This window comes from Emys orbicularis, chromosome 4, assembly GCF_028017835.1.
Source record: "Emys orbicularis isolate rEmyOrb1 chromosome 4, rEmyOrb1.hap1, whole genome shotgun sequence".
Classification (NCBI taxonomy): Eukaryota; Metazoa; Chordata; order Testudines; family Emydidae; genus Emys; species Emys orbicularis.
The window spans coordinates 97,920,335-97,943,990 of NC_088686.1; the positions used below are offsets into that span (position 1 = coordinate 97,920,335).

Sequence of the window (23,656 nt, forward strand, 5' to 3'; positions counted from 1 at the left end):
TCTTTTTCATTAAGTGAAATAAGCCACCTGCTTTGCACAGCTAGATAGATGGAGTTTTAAAGAGACTGTACAATATAAACAGAAATTGTATATACCCACTTTAAGTAACCACCCATCGGACCGATAAAAACTGGGTGGCTACTACAGAAAGTTTAAGGTAAGTTTGTTGTCTGTAGTGTGTGTGTTTGTGGTATGCTTGCTGCTGGACTGGTCATGTGGTCTGTTTGTTTGGGGGACTGTGTGCTGAGCCTAGCAGCCTGCTAGGCAAGGCTGAGAGCTTCTTAATGAGGCTTTGATCCCCAAGTCCTTTAGCATCCATCAACCCTTAACCGGGGGCGGGGCTACTCAGGAAGACCAGGGCTTTAAAAAGCCCACTCCTAAGCGGCCAGAGGAGCTAGTGAACAGGAGCGGCTAACAGGGGAGTTTTGCAAGGGAGTTCTCCAGGTGAAGGAGGAGCACTTACGTAACCCTTGGAGTAAGTTTGTTTGGGGGGTGGGGGGTCAGGGGGCAGCTAGATATACTTAACATTCTTTAAACTTAAAGCCAAAACCACCCCGATAAAAACTAAACATCAAAGGAATGAGCTACAGGAGTAAAAAAAGAATGAGGTAGAAGTCCAGCAACAGAGTGGGGGCTATTCAGTTTATTGCACTGAAGAAAGCATGTATGATATGGGCAGGTAGCGTATATTTGCATTTGGTGCATGGAGCTCCTGGCCCTCAGAGACTGTGTACGGGCTTTGGAGACCACAGTGGCTGAACTGGAGGAGCTAAGAGACAGAGAGGTACGTATATGAGACTTTCCAGGACACCGTAGAATGGTCTCACCCCCGGTCTGACAGCCTTTGTGCTGTTGAGGAGGATGAAAGTGTCAGGGAAGGAGAACATCCAACTGGAGCAGAAAGAAACGATTCCATAGTTCAGACCCTCCTTCCAGATGATGTCATGGTATCCTCTCGCCCTGAGGATAACTGGAGTTCCCTTCCCCGGAGAGGTATTATGAAGATACAGGTAATAGTTATGGGGGATTTGATCATTAGAAACATAGATAGCTGGGTTTGTGATGATCAGGAGAACTACATGGTTCCTTGCCTGCCTGATGCGAAGGTTGCAGATCTCTCGAGACATCTAGATAGATTTATGTGTAGTGCTGGTAAGAAACCAGTGGTCGTGGTACACATAGGTACCAATGACATACAGAAGGACAGGAGAGAGGTCCTGGAGGCCAAATTTAGGCTGCTAGGTAAGAGATTGACGTCCAGGTCCATGGTAGCATTCTCTGAAATGTTTCCAGTTCCACATGCAGGGCCAGACAGACAGACAACTGCAGGGTCTAAATGTGTGGATGAGACGATAGCGTAGGGAGGAGGAGTTTCGATTTATTAAGAACTGGGGAAACTTTTTGGAAAGGGGGAACCTATACAGGATGGGTGCCACCTAAACCAAAATGGAACCAGATTGCTGGCATTTAAAATTGAAAAAAAGTCATAGAGCAGTTTTTAAACTAAGGACTGGTGGAAAGCCGACAGGTATGGAGGAGCATGTAGTTCGGACAGAGACATCCCTTAGGGGAGGATCTATTAATGGAGTTTCTCTATGTCCTAGTAAGGAGGAGAGGATGGAAGATGATAAAATACAGGTAGGATCTGATGAGAAACAGTCAAATGAAAAAAAGAGTCCCATTCAATTACATCATGTAACGGCAGACAGCTAAAAAACGACAAGTTTTTAAAGTGCTTATATACAAATGCTAGCAGATAATAAGAAGATGGGTGAACTAGAGTGCCTTGTATTAAATTAGGATATTGATATAATTGGCATCACAGAAACTTGCTGGAATGAGAATAATCAATGGGACACAGTAATACCAGAGTACAAAATATATCGGAAGGACAGAACCAGTTCTGCTGGTGGGAGAGTGGTACTATATGTGAAAAAAAGTATAAAATCAAATTAAGTAAAAATCTTAAAATGAACCAAACTGTACCATACAAAATGAACCAAACTGTACCATACAATCTCTATGGATATTAATTCCATGCTCTAATAATAAGACTATAGCTGACCAGGATGGTGATAGTGACTGAAATGCTTAGGGAGATTAGAGAGGCTATAAAAATAAAATAAAAACCCTCAATAATAATGGGGGATTTCTACTATCCCCATACTGACTGGGTACATGTCACCTCAGGACAGGCTGCAAAGATGAAGTTTCTTGACACCTTAAATGACTGCTTCTTGGAGCAGCTAGCCCTAGAACCCACAAGAGGAAAGGCAATTCTTGATTTAGTCCTAAGTGGAGAGCAGGATCTGGTCCAAGAGGTGAATATAGCTGGAATGCTGGGTAATAGTGACCATAACATAATTAACTTTAACATCCCCGTGGCAGGGAAAACACTACAGTGCTAGGCTGCCATAGTATTTAATTTCAGAAAGAGGAATACACAAAAATGAAGACGTTAGTTAACAGAAATTAAAAAGGTACAGTGCCAAAAGTGAAATCTTTGCAAGCTGCATGGAAACTTTTTAAAGACACCATAATAGAGGCTCAACTTAAATGTATACCTCAAATTAAAAAACAGTCAGAACCAAAAAAGTGCCACCATGGCTAAACAACAAATTAAAAGAAGCAGTAAGACACAAAAAGGCGTCCTTTAAAAAGTGGAAGTTAAAATCCTAACAAGGAAAATAGAAAGGAGCATAAACTCTGACAAATGAAGTGTAAAAATATAATTAGGAAGGCCAAAAAGAATTTGAGGGACAACTAGCCAAAGACTCAAAAAGTAATAATAATAATAATAATAAAAATTAAAAAAAAATTGCTAAGTACATCAGAAGCAAGAAGCCTGCTAAACAACCAGTGGGGCCACTGGACCATCGAGATGCTAAAGGAGCACTCAAGGACAATAAGGCCATTGCGGAGAAACTAAATGAATTATTTGCATCCGTCTTCACATCTCAGGGAGATTCCCAAACCTGAGCCATTCTTTTCACGTGACAAATCTGAGGAACTGTCCAAAATTGAGGTGAAATTAGAGGTGGTTATGGAACAAATTGATAAACTAAACAATAAGAAGACACCAGGACCAGATGGTATTCACCCAAGAGTTCTGAAGGAACTCAAATGTGAAATTGCAGAACTACTAACTGTTGTCTGTAACCTATCATTTACATCAGTTTCTGTACCAAATGACTGGAAGATAGCTAATGTGATGACAATTTTTTTTAAAGGGATCCAGAGCTCATCCCAGCAATTACAGGCTGGTATGCCTGACTTTAGTACCAGGCAAACTAGTTGAAACTATAGTAAAGAACAAAATTGTCAGACACAGAGATTAACATAATTTGTTGGGAAATCGTGCCTCACCAATCTACTAGAATTCTTTGAGGGAGTCAACAAGCATGTGGACAAGGGGGATCCAGTGGATATAGTGTACTTGGACTTTCAGAAAGCCTCTGACAAGGTCCCTCACCAAAGGCTCTCAAGCAAAGTAAGCTGTCATGGGATAAGAGGGAAGGTCTTCTCATGGATTGGTAACTGGTTAAAAGATAGGAAACAAAGGGTAGGAATAAATGATCAGTTTTCAGAATGGAGAGAGATAAATAGTGATGTCCCCCAAAGGTTTTACTGGGACCAGGCCTATTCAACATATTCAGAAATGATCTGGAAAAAGGGGTAAATAGTGAGGTGGCAAAATTTGCAGGTGAAACAAAACTACAAGATAATTAAGTCCAAAGCGGACTACAAAAGGATCTTGCAAAACTGGATGACTGGGCAACAAAATAGCAGATGAAAGTCAATGTTGATCAATGCAAAGTAATGCACATTTGAAAACATAATCCCAACTATACACATAAAATGATGGAGTCTAAATTAGCTGTTACCACTCAAGAAAGATCTTGGGAGTCACTGTGGACAGTTCTCTGAAAACATCCACTCAATGTGCAGCGGCAGTCAAAAAAGCAAACAGAATGTTGGGAATCATTAAGAAAGGGATAGATATGACAGAAAATATATTGCTTCTATATAAATCCATAGTATGCTCACACCTTGAATACTGCATGCAGCTGTGGTCGCCCCATCCCCAAAAAAGATGTATTGGAATTGGAAAAGGTTCAGAAAAGGGCAACAAAAATTATGAGAGGGTATGGAATGGCTTCCATATCAGGAGAGATTAATAAGACTGGGACTTTTCAGCTTGGAACAGAGACGACTAAGGGGGTATATCATAGAGGTCTATAAAATCATGACTGGTGTTATTTACTCCTTCTCATAACACAAGAACTAGGGGTCACCCAATGAAATTAATAGGCAGCAGGTTTAAAACAAACAAAAGGAAGTATTTCTTCACACAACGCATAGTCAACCTGTGGAACTCTGCCAGAAGATGTTGTGAAGGCCAAGACTATAACAGGGTTCAAAAAAGAACTAGATAAATTCATGGAGGATAGGTCCATCAATGGCTATTAGCCAGGATGGGCAGGGATGGTGTCCCTAGACTCTGTTTGCCAGAAGCTGCGAATGGGCGACAGGGGATGGATCACTTGATGATTACCTGTTCTGTTCATTCCCTCTGAGGCACCTGGAATTGACCACTGTCAGAAGACAGGATATTAGGCTAGATGGGCCTTTGGTCTGACCCAGTATGGCCGTTCTTGTGTTTAGATCATTAATACACGATCACATGTGGATACTTGAAAAATGTTCAGTGAAGACAGGACCCAGGTATGCCAACTGCTGGCTCTAAAAGTTTCATACTAAGAATTTCTGCTACAAATTAAAGGCTCATCAGCTGGAAGAAAACAGAGGAGGAAAGAGACCTGGGTATGTTGCTCAATCACTGGCTGAATTCAAACTACTGATGTGATGTGGCTGCAAAAAAGGCAAATGTGATCCTGGGATGCATCAGGTGAGGCATTTCCAGTAGAGATAGACAAATATTAATGCCATTGTACAAGGAACTAGGTAAGACCTTGAATATTGTGTACAATTCTGGGTCAACCATGTTCAAGAAAGGTTAACTCAAATTAGAATAGCTGAAGAGAAGCGCTACTAGGATGATTATGGGGATAGATGGCTTATCTTATGAGGAGAGAGGAAGAGCTCAGCTTGTTTATCTTAGCAAAAAAAGCAGCTGAAAGGGGATATGATTACTTTCCATCAATACACGGGGGTGACAGGTAAACAGCAAGAACGGTGAAGAGCTATTAAAGCTAAAGGACAACACAGGCACAAGAAGAAACGGGTATGAACTGGCCATGAACAAATTCAGGCTGGAAATTAGAAGAAGGTTCTAACCATCAAACAAGAGTGAGGTTCTGGAACAGAGCCCCCACATAGTTGTTTGTCTACACAACTCCTCAGTTTTAGGAGCAAGCTGGACAAATTGATGAATTTAACTGTATGATGGGGTTGCTTGTGATGGTAAGGACAGGGCTCAACAGCCCTAGAGGTCCCTCCTGGTTTATACCTTATTTTCCTAAAGCTCATGCTTCATGGCTTCAGACAGTTACCTGCAGTAGTCAGGAAAGGATTCCCCTCACTGCCCATAAGAATAAGTTTTGGGGGGAGGGATTGGTCACCTTGGTCTCCTTCCCTCTGAAGCATCAGATACCAGGAAATCAGACAGTGAATAGGGTAGCCTCAGACACTGGTGCACTTCGGTCTCTCCTATTCTCTGTCTTGGTATATAATAGTATAGTCTCCAGTGGGCAGTAATACTGTGGTCTAATTTCAGTTGTTGGGATTAGTGTGTGGGTGCTGGTGGCCGGTGATAAAGGTGGTCACACTAGATGATTTAGTGGTCCCTTCTGACCTTCAATGACTATGACAGTATACCTCCCTGTTGCAGCAGAGTCCCTTATACCAAAAAGAATTCAGCACAAGGAGGGCAGGGAATGTTAGGCTATGTCTACACTGAGCACCTTACAATGGCGCAGCTGCGCTGTTATATGGTGCACAGTGTAGCATCTGTCACCAGGAGAAAGCTCTCCTGGTGACAAAATAAAGCCACCCTGAACAAGGGGCAGTAGCTTTGTCAGTGGGAGAGTGGTTCCCATCAACAAAGCACTGTCCAAACCAGTGCTTTTTGTTGTCAAAACTTGTCCTTCGGGGGAGGGGGGGTGTTTTTTCGCACCTCTGAGTGACATGTTTTAACAACGAAAGTGCAGTGTAGACATGGCCTTAAATAAGTACCTGTAAAAACAAGAATTAGTACTTACACCTCAAAGATAATGTAATAATTCCTTACAGTAATCACACTTGTGTATTGGAACATGCATACAAGCCAAAGATTTGGAAAATTCACAAAATTGCACTAAAGAATTCACCAAGAAAAGAACAAAACCTGGGGCTTGCTGTGAAAGGTCAAGTGTTACTCCAAACTGCATAGTACTCACAGGATAGCGTGGAAGTGCTTTGCTTTGGTTTTCAGAGATACACGAACCTTTTCAACGATCAAATAAAATTCTTGTTCCTACCTACATACCCACTATCACAATATTTCTCAGTCTTTGTTTACAACAGTTGTAGTCTCACACAAAAATTTAGGACTTGAAAATAGAGGTGGGTGAATTTTGGCCAAAAAACTGTTTTGGCCAAAAAGCAGATTGACTGACCAAAACATTGTGAATGTGTCTAATTTTGCCAAGTTGTTTCATCTGGAAAAGCGAAGCATAAAAAGTTTTTTAAAGTTTGGTTTTGACATACTCTACTGAAAATTTTTCTAATTTTGTTTATTCAAGATTTACTTCAGGTTTATTAAAAAAACAGAAAATTGTTTTTAAAAGCTCAAAGTTAAACAGTTCATTTGACCCAAAACTAAATTTTGATTTTTCAGAAGGGCCAGCAATAAATAAATAAAAATTTAAGAAGTCAGTTATTCATACAGTTCTATTTGCAAGTGCTAGTTAACAGTATTAGTTTTGGTATGGCTTTTTATTACTTGCAATAATTTAAAGCCAAACAAAGCCAATTCTAGTTTCCTGAGGAAAAATTATTCTTCAAGTTCTTAATAGCAAACAGAAACAAGCGAGCTGTATCAATATGTTGACAGCATCAGCTATTTTATGGACAACATTAACCTTTTGTTACAGCCAGGTACTGATTAGCTAGAGATACTTAATAATATAGTACTTTCCTCATAAGTTCACTTAAAAAAAAAAAAAAAAAAAAAAGATTATTACAATCAAATCTAGTTGCTTGGATTCAAACAGAGCACAACAGAATTTATTCAATCTAGTCTCATTCTCTGTGCTCCTGTTATTAAACTAGTTACCAAAGCAACAATTAGAAAACGTCTAATTAATTACCTGTTAGTTTCAGCCATTTATTTACAAGCAAAGTTGGAAAATACTGCAATTTTTTTAGGAAATGCATGTAACTTAAGAGTATCTTAAAACAAAAACCAAGATTTTTTTCTGCTTTGGGTTTACAGAAACTAAACCAAGACAAGGAAGTAAAAGTGAACAAAAAGGAACAAAGTCAGTGAGAGGAGGAATTAAAATTACAATTAAAACATATCTGGATGCAGACACATCTGAACTTGGAAAATTCACATCAAAATCCAAACACACAAGGTTGGGCCCATATTTAGATTATGGTATTTAGTATTTAAGTAGTACATTTTTCAACATCCTGTACAGACATCTATCCTCACCACTATACTTGGACGAAAGTAAGTAGTATCCCCCTTTTACAGAGGAAACCAGAGATTCTTCCCCAATGCTACCATAGTAGTCAGGACAGAACCAGATTTAGGATTTACAAGTTCACTCTTTCCAGATGAAAGTTAGAGGCATCCTTGTTGCAGATGAAGTTTAACTGAGTCAGAAATGGACACAGGGACAGTAGGATGAGGCAAAAGAATAAGCCATTCACGTTATGTGCATTCTAACCTCTGATCAGAATACATTCCAAAGCACAGATCTCACCAGGATGTGACAAGTATGCTGCACCTAGTAGCAGATGGATGTACTATTCTTTATGCAAGGCCTGTGTGTTAGGGGGGACTTGCTGTACACTATATAAGGTGCAATACCAAAAGGCTAGCAAGCCCAAGAGACCTAGGCTATTCTTTGATTTCCTGCTACAAGCTGTTTAGCAGCATACATTTTAGAAGTCTCACAGACTACAGATTTTACAAGAAAGCAGTTTAGGATAAGCGTCACATAATACTCACACACCCTTGTTTTGAGTTTCAGCATGCTCATGGTGTGGCTGAAATAAAGACTATTTGACTTTCTTAACTAGCATTTATCCAAGATCACAAAGGAGGAAGCCATAGGGAGAAAGATGGCAACTGAAGAGTCATGTCAGAATCTCAAGAGGCAATACTCGACATTCATTCCACTGACCCTGACACATAAGGTCAAATTTTAAAGCATCTCCTTACGATTAGTTATAGATGCAAGAGTAAGTTCTAGTGACTAAAGAACTGGGCTAGGAGCAAGGAATATATCTTGAGTATAATTCCAGATTTTTCACTAACTCTGACTGTGATCTTGGGAAAGTCAACCTTTGTGTTTCTGCCCTTTCAAAATTATGTGGTGAAGTTTAATATACCAGCCAGTCCATTGCTCCTGGACCATAATTACTCCTACTATTTAAGGAGTATATCTTTAAAATAAATACTATAACATGTGGCTTTATATTTTGTTATGATGAAATAATCCGTGAATACAGAAATATCTACCTTAACAGGAAGGTTACTTATTAGTACCTGGATTTTATATACACAATTGCCTGTGAAAATCTGCACTACAGAATTTGTGTATCAAACCATTACAATCAGAAAGTCATTGGTGGGGGGGAAGAGGGGTTTTAGTGCAGATCTACACAAACAGTATATTCAAAGAATTAGTTATTCTCGTAGCTGACCCACACTTCTTACCCAACTAATGATTACCTTACTAGAACAGCTAATGAAAAGAGTAGGGTTTTAGAGCAGGTAGAAGGAGGAACGGAGAATGCCATGAGGTAGACTTTTCTAACTATAATCTGAAGCATTGATCTGCAGTTCCATGACTCCTCTGAACCATTGCAAGCAGTAAACTATTAACAAGACATGCATGAGACATGACACTGCCTACTCCAATAGTGAGGAACTGCAGCATAATTTTCACACAGGAGAAGATCTAGCACTATAGTAATAATTATGCCTGCTTTTCATCTTCAAGATTCTTTACAAACAATCTTCACAATACCCATGAGGTAGGTGACTAAATAATATTCTTAAATCAATATCAGGCTGTGTAGCAACACCACCAGTATCCTTGATACTGAAGTCATTGTCCAACAATATTCTACAGTGCTTTTCTGCCCATGCTTCCTCAGAGCCTCCTCTTGTATTGAATTATGTGCTAAGTCATTTCTAGCAAGCAGTCCAGCTACCTGAGTAGGCTAGGTTTCAATCCTAGAAGTTTCAGGCAGCAAGGCATACGGCTTGGTAATTATTTGCTAAAGATTCTTATCCAGGAACAGAGAATGAGAATATGAATTCCTGCACTGTACACATTAAAGGACTATATGAAGCACCTAAAGCCGCACCTAAAGCCACACCCATACACCTGTGACAGTCCCTGAACAGAACAGCACTTAAATCCCCAATTGGACAAGTGTTTTGACCAAGTTATCATCTGATAGAATTCATACTGGAAAGAACTTGGAGCAAGTAAGCTTTTGAAATAAGTTCACTTGAAAACGCAGATGGCAATATTATCTAATAGTAACTTGAGGCTACACCCTCATCCTTAATTACTATGAACTTAGCTCTTCACAAACCATACCACCTCTGATAAGGTAGCAGAAAAGAGAAATGACTAGCCCATTGACTTTATTAGTCATTTCCCCTTTCAGCTTTGCATTAAAGCACAAGCTTCTTGTCAAGTGACTCATGTCCAACATTCCTGCCTTCACTCCAACATTCCCCATCTTTACTACATACCAGACATCTTCTCCTATGGGGTAAGTCTACACTGCAATAGAAGACCCTGGGCTCATGGGGCTCAGGCTGCAGGGCTATGAAACTGCAGTGTAGATGTTTGGGTTCAGCTATAGCCTGAGCTCTGGGACTGCAAGGGGGGGAAGGCCCCAATTACATAATTTTATAGCCCTGCACCGTGAGCCCAAGTCAGCTCACCTGGGCCAGCCACAGTTCTTTTATTGCAGTGTAGACATAGCCTCAAGCACTTCCATGATTTCTCTTATGTTCCCCTTATGCATGACAGTGGGCAAAACACTTTAAAAAAAAATACAGCCATTATCTTTTTTCAAAAATCTCTCCTTAAAACTCCCTTTTGCTGTTGAGCCTATAAAATCCTGCCTACTAATGATTGCTAGGAAGGTGAAGAATTGTAACCATTTATCTTTCTCTTCCGTCCTTTCCTACTTTCTTATTCTAAGTTCTATCTCTGCCATTTCCTTACTCTACCTCCATCACAACATAAATCTTCAGATGCTTTAATGCTATATCCTCATCCCCAAACCTTTGTACACTTGTGTTTTAGATTCTAAATTATATGGGGGGTAAGAATTGTCTTTGTTGCTATTATTTCTAATGTAGTGTCCCTAGGGTTACCATACGTCCGGATTTTCCCGGACATGTCCGGCTTTTTGGTCCTCAAATCCCCGTCTGGGGGGAACTGCCAAAAAGCCGAACATGTCTGGGAAAATGCTTTGCCAGCATCCCTGTCCGCCGCGGGGGAATCCGCCTGCAGCTCCCCGCAGACATCTCAGCTCTGTGCAGCTGCCCAAGCGCTACCGGCTTCACGGTTTGCCGGGCAGCCCCCAGACCTCCAGACCCTGCGCCCCCGGCCGGGCGTTTCCCCTCCCGGGCTCCGGCTGCACTGGGGAAGCGCCCGGCCGGGGGTGCAGGGTCTGGAGGCTGCCCGGCAAACCGTGAAGCTGGTAGCGCTCGGACAGCTGTTTCGCGTGGCTGGGAGGGAGGAGGAGGGGGAATGCGGGGCGCTCAGGGGAGGGGGCGGAGACTTTGGGGAAGGGGTTGGAATGGGGGCGGAGTTGGGGCGGGGCCGGGGACAGGGCCGGGGCCCCATGGAGTGTCCTCTTTTTAAAATGTTTTAATATGGTAACCCTAAGTGTCCCGAGGTCTCAAACAAGATTTCAGCCTGTTTGTACAGCACACAGTACAAACAAGATTAACATATTTTAGTTTCTCAAAAGAAGCGTTTTGTAATGATACATATTTTAGTATACAAGAGATATAGCGTATGGCAGAGTCTGATACTAGAAAAGAAAATGAAAAGAAAAAGACAGCAGAGGTCAAGAAATTCCCAGGCATGATTGTTTTAGACTGTGGCCATCCAAACCTCTATTTTGTTTTAAGAGGTGTTACCTATAGTGATTTATCAAGTCTAAAATAACTCAACTGCAATGCTAAAACTTGTACCAGCGCCACTGAGCCAGTAAAAGCCGTAACAGTGCAGCAAATTCACTGTTTTTGTTGCACACGGTATACCATGTCCACAGAGAGTGCTACTTGCAAACATTAAACCAGTGCTTGCTGTCTACGCAGACACTGAACCAAAGCAGAGCAAGCAACACTAATGGATGACATGGTGCTTAGGGATTGCACTTGCTCTGAGCCAGGCTAAGGGTGAGTCAATATCAATGCACTGTACCTACCAACTTTTGCACTGACTGTGTTACAGGAATACTTATGGTTGCAACAGTGCTTGCAAAAATCATACCCTTTAGCATATGCAGGGACTGAAAGCCAGCTCATGAATAATTCTGAGGTTATCTGAAGATGGACGGTACTTGTATTGAAGATGTGAATTCCACTGGCTAGCCATACAACATTTTTGACATTAATTAAAATTTTAAGGAAAAAACTAAGATTGCCACTTTTAAGGGATTCTTGTTACCTTTTCTTTTTAGATGCTCTCACCATCATTGCTTGCAGCAGGTCATCTTTGTCTGAAAAATTCCTTTCAGATTTGGATGAGATACAAAGTGCTAAAAATCACCATTAAGCTAGAAAGAAGTGCTTTTTTCCCCTGGGTTAACCAAATGATTTATATAAACAGCTATTTCTTTTACAAACATCCAGATATCCCTGATCGCTTCAGTGATGTCAAATCTAGCAGTTGCAACACCAAAATTCTTAGAAAGTAGCAACTAGTCACTTGGAATCTGGCAGACTGACAGTTGCCATTATTCACAGAATCAGTTACAAGCAAGAGTGGGAAGAGAGATTATGACAGTTTAGAGGATTTAATGCAAATGGTTTTTTAAAGGTTCTTGATTTAAAGCAGAAATAATTTAAACAGCTGGATGACTAGTTCATTTCTGTACTGTTGTTCATATAAAAGACCAAGACAATTTTTTCTTAACCATGTAGTTCTGTATCCTCCATGGGAAGCTTCTGCTGAACACTTTTGGAGAAGAATTTATGTCAGTATAGTTTAGCCCAGAATTCAGGGCCTGCATTCCATGCTGAAAATTCAGAGATGCTTTGAATAAAATGTTCAATAAAAGGTTCCTTCAGCCCATCTCCGATGGACATTAAAACTCCCCAGACACTTTAAAAAGACAAACAGGGAACAATAAGTCCAACTTCTTGGCCAACATTTCCTCTTTCAGTAAAAGGTTCTAGTGTCTAAGGCTGAGCAAGTACTATTGTAGGGCATATAATGGCTGCTCGGTTTTTCTTCAGTCAGTGCAGCAAATATTTAACTCATTGCTTTGTAACACACATTAAGATCTATGAAACTCTAGATAAGAGATGCTTCAGAAATTCACATTGCTATTTTATAGCAAGTGTTTTGCTGAATCAGAAGGATATTTTCTAGATTTGTCTGGACACAGGATTTGGCTGCCTTAGTAACAAAGTTTCAAAGGGAGGATCAGCCCTCTATTGTCTGAGGCTTTCTTTAAATTCTGTATTAAGAGTTTAGCTCCAACAGATGTTCAAGTTTTAGTTTAAGTCCAATAAAAGAAGAGACAAGAGTGGGTATAAGAAAGATGAGAGGGGAAATAAAGGTACATAACGCTAACAAGTGGACCATTTAAGACTAGAAGCATACCTAAAATCTGAGCTGTGGCAAGCACAAGTAGCAGATTTGACGTTCCCCTGTTATCTGGGCTGGTGATCTGCTAGGTCACGCCAATCCTCGACTCTGGGAGCTAGCCTTAGCTTGCTCTGCTGTGAGAGGCCCCACTCCTGGGCTGTTCACGCACAGCCTCTAGCAAGTAAGCTGCTCCCAGCTACGTGAGTGAGCACTTTTGGCCAGCCACTGCTTGGACTGTGCAACCGAATGACACTAGTGAATATTTCCGGTCCCAGACACAACCCTAGGAATCTCCCTCTTGCAGTGTCCAGTTATGCCCACCAGATACTGCAAACTTATGATTTTGTCAATTTAACAAAGAAATTGATATGTACCAGATCAAGGGGAGTGTCTGACACGCTTCAAACCAAACGCACTGCTTCAAGTAGAACAAACAAACAAATTTATTAACTACAAAAGATATAATCACTTAAAATCTAAGTCAAAGCACAACAAGTCAGATTTGGTCAAATGAAATAAAAGCAAAACGCATTATAAGCTGATCTTAACACTTTCAGTGCCCTTACAAACTTAGATGCTTCTCACCACAGGCTGGCTGGTTGCCCTTCAGCCAGGCTCTCCCCTTTGATAAGCGCTTCAGTCACTTGGTGGTGGTGTCTGTAGATGGAGATGGAAGAGAGAGAGCATGGCAAACGTCTCTCCCTTTTATCATGTTCTTTCTTCCCTCTTGGCTGTGCCCTCCACACCCCTCTTTCAGAGTCAGGTGAGCATTACCTCATCACAGTCCCAAACTGACCAAGGGAAGGGGGATGACTCACTCGAGAGTCCAACAGAACCTTTGTTGCTGCCTAGGCCAGTGTCCTTTGTTCCCATGAGGCTGGGCTGGGTTTGCCCCATACATGCCCTGATGAGGTGTGAACTGCACCTCTGCTCCTGAAGAGTTTTGCCTGGGCTTGTTTTAAGCCATGAGGACACATTTTCAGCCTCATAACTAAATACATGAAATTACAACCTATAACATTCTTATAACAAGAATGCTCAGTGCATCATGAGCCTTCCGAAGACACCCGACATGACAAACTTTGCATTGGATACCACACAATCATATTATAAGGATGCACATGGGGGTGGAGGGTGTATATAGCCCCAGAATGGGTAAGGACAAATGGTCATAGAGAAGAAAAACAACAGAACAAAACACAAAAAATTACCACCCATCAGCCTTAAACCACGTTACCCTGCAAGAACACTAAAACACGCAATCTATGCCAGATTGAGGTGTGGTGCTAGACTAATGCTTACTGAAGAAACTGAAGGGATTCAGGATAAATTGGCCAGCCAATGCTTTTTCATTAACTTTCCAATGTGGCCAGACAAGGTTATTGTCAGAGGAGTCTGAGCATTGGTTGGGTCACAACATGTTTTGTTGTGGTTGATATTTTGTTCTCACAAAGAGAAGTTAGGATTCAGAGCGACAGCTGTGTTGTTATTTTTGCTGATACAGACTGAGGAGAACTTGTGGCACCTTATAGACTAACAAAATGTATTTGGGCATAAGCTTTCGTGGGCTTAAACCCACTTTATTAGATGCATGGAGTGGAAAATACAGTAGGAAGATTATAGATATAGATATAGCAGTACATGAAAAGTCTCAACAGACTTAAATGTGGCAATTCTTAAAAACAAGCAAACAAAAAACACACCTTCAAAAACAGACTCCAACGAGAAACTGCAGAACTGGAATTGATTTGCAAACTGGACACCATCAAATGAGGCCTGAATAAGGACTCGGAGTGGATGGGTCACTACAAGAATAGAAAAAAAAAAAAAAAAAAACTAATTTCCCCATGCTAATTTGCCCCTACTGTTACTTACACCTTCTTGTTAACTGTTTGAAATGATTACCACCCTGATTACCACTACAAAAGTGATTTTTCATCCTGTTGAAACAAATCAATTAAAGTGGGCTATTATCGACCTCCCACTAGTAAGGCAACTCCCATCATTTCATGTACTGCTATATATATCTTCCTACTGTATTTTCCACTCCATACATCTGATGAAGTGGGTTTTAGCCCACGAAAGCTTATGCCCAAATAAATTTGTTAGTCTATAAGGGAAGTTAATGAATCTCAATTGGTCCACATGCTTTCACTAACCCTAGGTCCAGGATCTATTTTATTTGGACAAAACCCACCCAGTATATCCTAAACTTCTGTCAACAGAACTCCTCCAAAGAGGGGTGGCATGTTGTCTTTCTGTTCCAATGTTAGTCAATGGATATAACCTTAACTGTGAAATAAATATTTATGGTAGGAGAAGAGAATAGAAACTCTTCACAACAATACTCTGTCACCAAGCTGAGGCCATCTGGATCATTTGAGTGGCCCATCATTGATTCTACTAACTGCATTTAGCCAAAGGAACATAATCTTAGGCTTCCTACAACTACAGAATAGCATGTAAACGTATCTATGCTGTAGTTTTTTAGATTTAGAATGCATCTTCTTCCATTGCATTCTAGCCTTCTTCCCTGCAAGGTCGGCTCATAGGCAAAGTGTAAACCACAGTAATCTGCAGGAGAGATGGCCTAAACCAGTAGTTCTCAAACTTTTGCATTGGCAATCCCTTTCACACAGCAAACCTCTGAGTGCACACACACCCCCCCCCGCCCCCTTATAAATTAAAAACATGTTTTTAGGTTTAAACACCATTATAAATGCTGGAGGCAAAGCATGATTTGGGGGTGGAAGCTGACAGCTCACAACCCCCTGCATAATAACCTTGTGATCCCCTGAGGGGTCACAACCCCCAGTTTGAGAATCCCTGGCCCAAACCATCAATGCACTGATCCAGTAGCTGGACAGTATTTATAACTCCAGCCTTCGAATTCAAATGGATCTGTTTGGTTCTGGTTAACCATCAAAACAGGATCTAGGAAGGTCTTGAAGTGAGGCTGATGTAAGTGGTTGCCAGACCATGACAATGTTATCACTACACTCCTACCCAGTCAGACCCTAAAGTTCAGTGTATGCCCACCTAAAAGAAGTCAGAAGCCACCAGAGAATTCCCACAGTTGTCAAAAAGGCCATGACATCCCAAAACAACTCACTCAGCATTGTCAAGAGCAATAAAGGGTTGGTCTGTACATCACCAGAATCCCTAAATTAATCTAATCCTGACTAACACATGTCAGAAACAATCCCATTAAGTCCGTTTGAATGGGATACATCCACATGGCTACACCAGCAAGGTGAACACCTTCCAACAGACTACATAAGGATGTAGACAAGGCGGGGCAAGTACATTCCCAGGGTTTCTTTCAATTACAACAGGCTAACTAGAGAAAAGTAACTGTGTATTCCCACAATCTGATATGATCAACTAACCTAATACACAACTACTAATGGAAAGAAACCCTATTTTGTATATTAGTCCAGATCTGTAAATCAGTTTAAGCCAAATTAAAAAAAAAATATGCTCAGCTAGAAGCTGACATGGCTAGATGAACTGTAGTCTGATGATCAAGAGGCATAACAGGCAATAAGCAAAGTCACTTCCTCAAACCCTTTTCAATTCCTCCTAAATCTTTGTTCTTCCTCCCCACCTTGACTTGCCTTTAAGAGCTTATTACATACTGACAATTTTTGTCCTGGTTTGTACATGATATGCAAGTCATGAATTTTCTAGATACAGCGTTATCCTTTTTAGTTTGAGTAAAACACCTATCTGAATGAGGCTGTGAGCACTAGGTTTACGATTCTGAAGCAGCACTGCTACTAACCCTGCTTGCTACATATCTACTTTACTCCCAGGGGAATTCTGCACCAAAAATTTAAGAATTCTGCTCCAAAAAATTAAAAATTCTGCACACAATATTTTAAAATTCTGCATATTGTATTTGTCAAAACACCACAATATAATCACGCTGGTTTCAATTATTTTGGTAAATTATTTAAAATATAATACAATGGATGGAAAATGGGAGTGAAGAACATTAAAGGAAATCCCCAAACCTCATTTGTCTAATAATGTAGCTAGGTTTGACCCTTTATTTCTAGTTATTAGTCATCAAATATATGCAGCCATATGCTCAGTTTTACATCAAAGCCAACTGAAGAGCAAGTGAGGGCTGGTGAATCAAACTCACAATTTATATTGGCTACTGACTATCTCCAGAAAGGTCAGTAGCAAACAGTTCATGGAGCATATTTTGATAGGAAATATTTTCAGTCCAAAAATTTAGACCAGTTCTAATCATTAAAGCACCATAAGCATTTATAAGCCATACTGTACTTACAATAAAACTCCTTTACACCACTCTGGCAATGTAAAGGAGCCTTAAAACTTTTACACCTGTTTTATACTCCAGGGGGATTCACAAAATGACAATGGGAACAATTCACTAAACAATTCACTAAGCAGGAAGGCTGCTACATTCTGCTCTGCCTGAGTGATCAGAGCCTGCGCACACCTACTTGCTCAGCAATACCCCAAAGCCCTGCCCCTCCATGCTGAGCACACCACAACAGCATGCAAGGACAGAATGTCTCTCTCACACACAAGCGACTGCTCCGCCCCACACCCCTGGCACCCAAACTGACCTGCCAGAGGTGCCGGGGAGGGGCATGTGACCACTCAAGGCTTCCCTTTGCTTCCCCATCAGAAGTCATTTTTCTGTGGGGAAGCAAAGAAATCTGCAGGGGATTTCATGTGAATTCTGCACATGCACAGAGATGCAGAATTCCCCCAGGAGCACTACTTGTAATGCTTTTGACATCATAACACTGCAGACCAAGGGCTGAAGATCAGGGGAATAATCCTTTAACTACCTTAAAAGTTCATCATGACAGACAAAACCACACAATAATTCATTAGCTGAGATGGGGTCAGAACTCCTTGCTCAATGTTCAGTTATATAGCTCATGGTTTGCCAGCTCATGTGAAAGTTGGAAGTGCCTGTGGCACTCTGTACCTCAAGGCAGCACCCTGGAACCCCCATATGCACCATCATCATATAATTATGATATGCTTTGTACAAAGTATGCCTTGTGAGGTGGTATTTTAAAAGTCTTGATCTGCTGAACACTAATGTCCTGTTGGATTGTATGTGCTACGATTGTATGTGAAGTGATGCTGTATGTGTGTTACTGAACTATGTTGGAAGGTTGGAACACCCATAACCAGCCTTTCAGGTACAACAATGGAATACCCAGATGTGCTAATGGCCCATTAAAAGGAATCCACTTTCCCAAAAGACTTCTCAGAGAGAGCACGTAGACAATGGAGAATACTTGACCAATGTCACAAGCATAGATCTTTCCAGCAAGCTGGAAGCAACTATAAAGAGGGGAGGTGACATCATGACTTGGCCTCACCCCCCCTCAAATAGCTCAACACCTGGAAGAAATGTCTGGAGGACAAAGACTTTGAACTTGGGAGGGTGGTTCTGGGTTGGAAGGCAATTCCAGCCTGTGTATTGAGGAACTATACCAGTGGTGGGCAACCTGTGGCCCATCAGGGTAATCTGCAGGCCACGAGACATTTTGCTGACGTTGACTGCAGGCACGGCCTCCCGCAACTCCTAGTGGCCGTGGTTTGCCAGCTCCCATTAGCCAGGAGCTGCGGGGGGGCCGTGCCTACTGGGAGCTGCGGGGGGCCGTGCCTGCAGTTGCTCAACGTCAGCAAAATGTCTCGCGGCCCACAATCAGATTACCCTGATGGGCCGCAGGTTGCCCACCAATGAACTATACCATCTGTCAAAGTGAGACACGGCTTGATTCAAATCCTGTTTAGTTTATAGAGCTTAAATAAAATAAATTCAGTCTCTTAGGTAACCAACTTTGATCTCTACACTTACTACTTATAATCACTTAAAATCTAAATATCTTTCTGTAGTTAATAAATCTGTTTTAAATTTATCTAAACAGTGCGTTTTGGTTGAAGTGCGAAGGAAATCTCAGCTCAGTTTACAAAGGCTAGTGTGTGTCCCCTCCACATTGAGGGGGAACAGACTAGGTAATGAACTTACACTGGTCAGGTTTCTGACCAGTACAAGATGGTACAGTTCTGAGGTGCAAGACTGGGTAGCTGGAGAGAATTGATTGGAGCCTCACTACTGTTGGTTCATGAGTGGCTGGGAGAAGCATTCATGTTATTCGGTTGGGTGTGTCTCTGCCTGTGGATGTCTGTATAAGTGCAGTACCTGCCACAGGTTTGTAACTTGGCAACAGCATCAGTGTGAGAGGCAGCCCGGGTTGGTGGGACAGAGGGCTCAGCAGTCCCACAGTCCAGGCTGCATCCCAGGAACCTCGTCACAGTGCCCTTGATGCAAATGAAGTCTAATTGAAAGTTATGGCTGTGCCATTAAGGTCACATTGTTGTCAGTTTTCATACCTTCTTTTCTTGCCAATCCATATTTTCCCCCATACTTTGCCCGATAATAAAATTTGCATCTTGCAAACGCACTGACCTCAAAAACTTGGACCACTGTTGAGTTGGTCTGGATGAGACTGCTTTTGTCACTGGAACTTTTGGATAGGCATGGCCCTGCTGGTGGTACTTGTGTGTGTGTTCAAGTGCAGTCTGGTAGCCAATGAAGAGCTTGAACCAGCTATGCTACAAACTCACATTCACCTTATCCTTTTGACAAACATGTGACCACATACTGTACTAGCTGAAGCTTCCGAGATCAGTCACACTCTATGCCTTCACATGTCCCTTGCTGCTGTTCTTTAATCCCTCTACAGTCAGTCCATCAGCGTCTCCATCTTGTCTGAATTTAATTCCAGACAGTTTTCAGCCAGGTGGGGCCCTAAGAGCACCCCAGTGCCAGAAGGCAAAGGACTCCCTAGTATGTAGCAGTGAGTTTCAGCTGGCCTGACCAGCCCAATATGTCCCAACTCACTGCTGTCCTAATCTGTACCTAAAATGGGTCGTATGCAAATGGGTGACACTAGTGATTAATATCATTGTAAAAAGTATGTATTAACATTATATAAGGAATTATGGATACTCACCAATTTTACACTTTAAAGTCTATGACCAAACAAAGGGAGAGATACACATTCTCCCCCAAATAGGAGGGAGACCGCTATCTACCTGTCTCCTCTGTAAATTAAGCATGATGGAATCCAAACAATGAAAGCCCAATTTACATATGAAGTAGCAGTGGGAAGGGAAGTCCTCAGAAAGAGAACAGAAGCATGAGGTCATCCAAAGATATAAGGAGAGAGTCAAAAACATCATGGCATCTATCACTGCACCAACACATGGGGCCAGAGCTCTTGCAAGCTGAGAAAGATAGGTCCTTCAACCAACAGTGTTGAAGTCTCTGGGGACTCCATATAGGTGAGAAACCCACAGGCAAAGATCTTTCACCAACAAAGTCAATGGAAACCAGCACGTGACTGAGAGAAACTCAGCCATGGCAGGAAAGAGAGAGATTGGTAAGACTCATAGACTTTAAGGTCAGAAGGGACCATTATGATCAACTAGTCTGACCTCCTGCACAGCGCAGGCCACAGAATCTCACCCACCCACTCCTGTAACAAACCCCTAACCTATGTCTGAGCTACTGAAGTCCTCAAATCGTGGTTTAAAGACCTCAAGGTGCAGAGAATCCTCCAGCAAGTGACCCATGCCCCACGCTTGCAGAGGAAGGCGAAAAACCTCCAGGGCCTCTGCCAATGTGCCCTGGAGGAAAATTCCTTCCCGACCCCAAATATGGCGATCAGTTAAATCCTGAGCATGTGTGCAAGACTCACCAGCCAGCACCCAGGAAAGAAGTCTTTGTAGTAACTCAGATCCCACCCCATCTAACATCCCATCATAGACCATTTGGCATTTTTACTTGCTAATAATCAAAGATCAATTAGTTGCCAAAATTAGGCTATCCCATCCCCTCCATAAACTAATCAAGCTTAGTCTTGAAGCCAGATATGTCTTTTGCCCCCACTACTCCCTTTGGAATCAAGTGTCGCTTGTTGAGTTAAGCCTAAGGGCTTGTCAACACACAAAACACTACAGCGACACATTTGCACCACTGTAGAGCTTCAGTATAGACACTACCTAGGCCAACTTGAGGGATTCACCCATCATCATAGGTAATCCACCTCTTCAAGAGGCGGCAACTAGGTTGACAGAAGAATTCTTCCATCAACGTAGAGCTAACTACACTGGGATTTAGGTCAGTTTAACTACGCCGCTCAGGGATGTGAATTTTTCACCCCCTGACCGACATAGTAAACTAATCTGATTTTCTAGCTTAAACCAGGCCTTAGCCACTAGAAAGCATATTTTACTTTTATTTGCTTGTAACTATTTTGTCTTTATCCCTTGTACTTCAAGTCATTTAAAACCTCTTTTTAGTAATACGCTTGTTTTACTTTCAATCTAAGCCAACCAACCCAATGATGTGTCTGAACTGAAGTGATTGTTAACTCCAATTAAAGCAACAAGCTGCTGTTCTTTTGTCTCTTTAAAAGGAGCAAAGAACCTTAGTCTTCTCTGAGCATCCCAGGAGAGGGCTGGACACTACTGGGCAAATGATTTTGGGGAAATTCAGGACTGGGGGTGTCTTGGGGTCACCCTACAAATAGTAACCAAGGCTGGTGGAGACCAGGGCAAGGCTAACGTGTCACAGGCAAGCTGCTGGGGTCAGAGTGCTGAATCAGGGCTGCAAAGCACACAGACATTCAGGAAACTGCAGCATGCTTGTCTGCTGGCTGTCTAGGCTGTGAGCCACAGCAGCAGAGCATCTAAGGTACCCAGGCTTAAGGGCAGGTGGTGACAACCTCTCACTAGTCTGGAATGCACTCAAGAACATGAAACCAGCTATTGGGTGAGCAAGAAGCATAAAAATTCTGGCTTTGCTGAGGATAAAGTGCAGCTCAGAACATCATACTAATTGTATTGCAACCCAAAATATTGTGGTCTACCCTAGCAGTCTCAGTTACACTAATACAAACAGGCTTAAAAAGATGAAACCCGGCAATTTCTCCCCAAGAGTGTCATGGGAAGCATGAGCAATAGCCAATCACTGCTCTTTCAAAAGCTGTCCTTCGAGGAATTAACAGAATCAAAATACAATAACCTCTTCGACCCATGTCATACATAGCAACTCCCACTCACTGTTGTCCGATACAGATATATATTGTATATTGATTATGACTGATTTTGTTTCCCTAATTAGCACTCTGAAATCTGGTAGGTTCTTGTCCCAAGATCAGGCCTAGCATTATCAGAATTACTGTTGGGAGCCCCGATGTGCACACCAATGACCACACACACACCTAGGTAAAACCTTCTGCAACTGTAATAGTTTTATTAACACAGTTAGCAACGTTACAAACATTCCAACCCAGTAAGGTAGGTAAAGATAGTACAGAATGATCTGAGGATCCATATACTTACAGAGCAACCAGAAGTTTTAGATATCTTCCTCATCTTCCCCCTCACCGTCACCATAAGTCATCATCCTGGCATCTCCCAGGGTACACTGGCCAGGATATAGCTTTTATGGTGTGTTATTTTGTTGCCACTATGCCCAATGCATATTCAGTAGGGATTTCAGCCCCTTTACCTTATTTGTAGTTCCTCACCTGTCTCCCATCGGTTATTAATCCTTTTACCTCAAGCTTATTAACACGTATATCCATTAGTTACTATGGCATTCTTGTATTCAGACATCTGCTAATGTCTCAAACTTAAAATATTCCAAGATGTATTAAGTAACATCTTGTAGTTACCTGTCAGCAGTTAAGTCATTATAGAATTCTATCTTGTGATATCTTAAAATCTAGGGTTACTCTTGGGGCTTGGCTACACTTGCAAGTTAGAGCACATTAAAGCAGCCCCAGGCGCCCTAACTCCCAACCTGTCCACACTGGCAAGGCACTTAGAGTGCCTGGACTCTGCAGCTGGAGCGCTCCTGGTACTCCACGAGAAGCATAATGCTTGCTGCACCTTGGCTGAAAAGCCCAGGCATCAGTGTGAATGAGGTGTTGCATTACTGCGCTGTGACCGGCCTCCAGAAACATCCCATAATCCCCTTGAGTCAAGTGGCCACTCTGGTCATGGTTATCCCCTTTCAAAGCTCCGTTTCTGACAGCCGGCATGCTTATCTGCTCCGGGACAAAGCAACCATTACTGTGGAATGCTGCTTGCTGTGAGCGTGTGAGAGAGAGGACAAGACAGCATGCGGACACGCTCTCAGCCCCACAAAAAACTCACTCTCTCCCCCCCCCCACACACACACCACACAGAACACACACCCTGTCACACTCCAACCCCTCCCCTCCCCGCCGCCATTTGAAAAGCACATAGCTATCCCAGCATTCAGGTGGCTGCAATCACAATGCACTGCTCTCTGTGGCGTTGCAAGAGCTGCTAATGTGGCCATGCCAGTGCGCTTGAATTTGAGTGTGAACACATGCAGCATTTTCCCTACCGCGCTCTCGGAGGGCTGCTTTAACTCACAGCACTCTTCATCTGCAAGTATAGCCATGCCCTTGGCTAGCTTATGCTTTTGGGACCTTGATTAATTTAACTAAGCTACTATCTTACAGGCCTTGAGGCTAGCAAGCTCACTGCATTATTGCCTTAACTTATACCTATGCCTCACCTAG

General features: G+C 42.0%; 1 protein-coding gene across 1 annotated transcript in view; it reads right to left on the bottom strand.

The window, feature by feature from the left end:
• FAR1 (fatty acyl-CoA reductase 1) overlaps positions 1–23,656 on the bottom strand; it is an 82,476-nt gene that overhangs the window by 50,651 nt on the left and 8,169 nt on the right. The gene's annotated exons all lie outside the window — the stretch shown is intronic.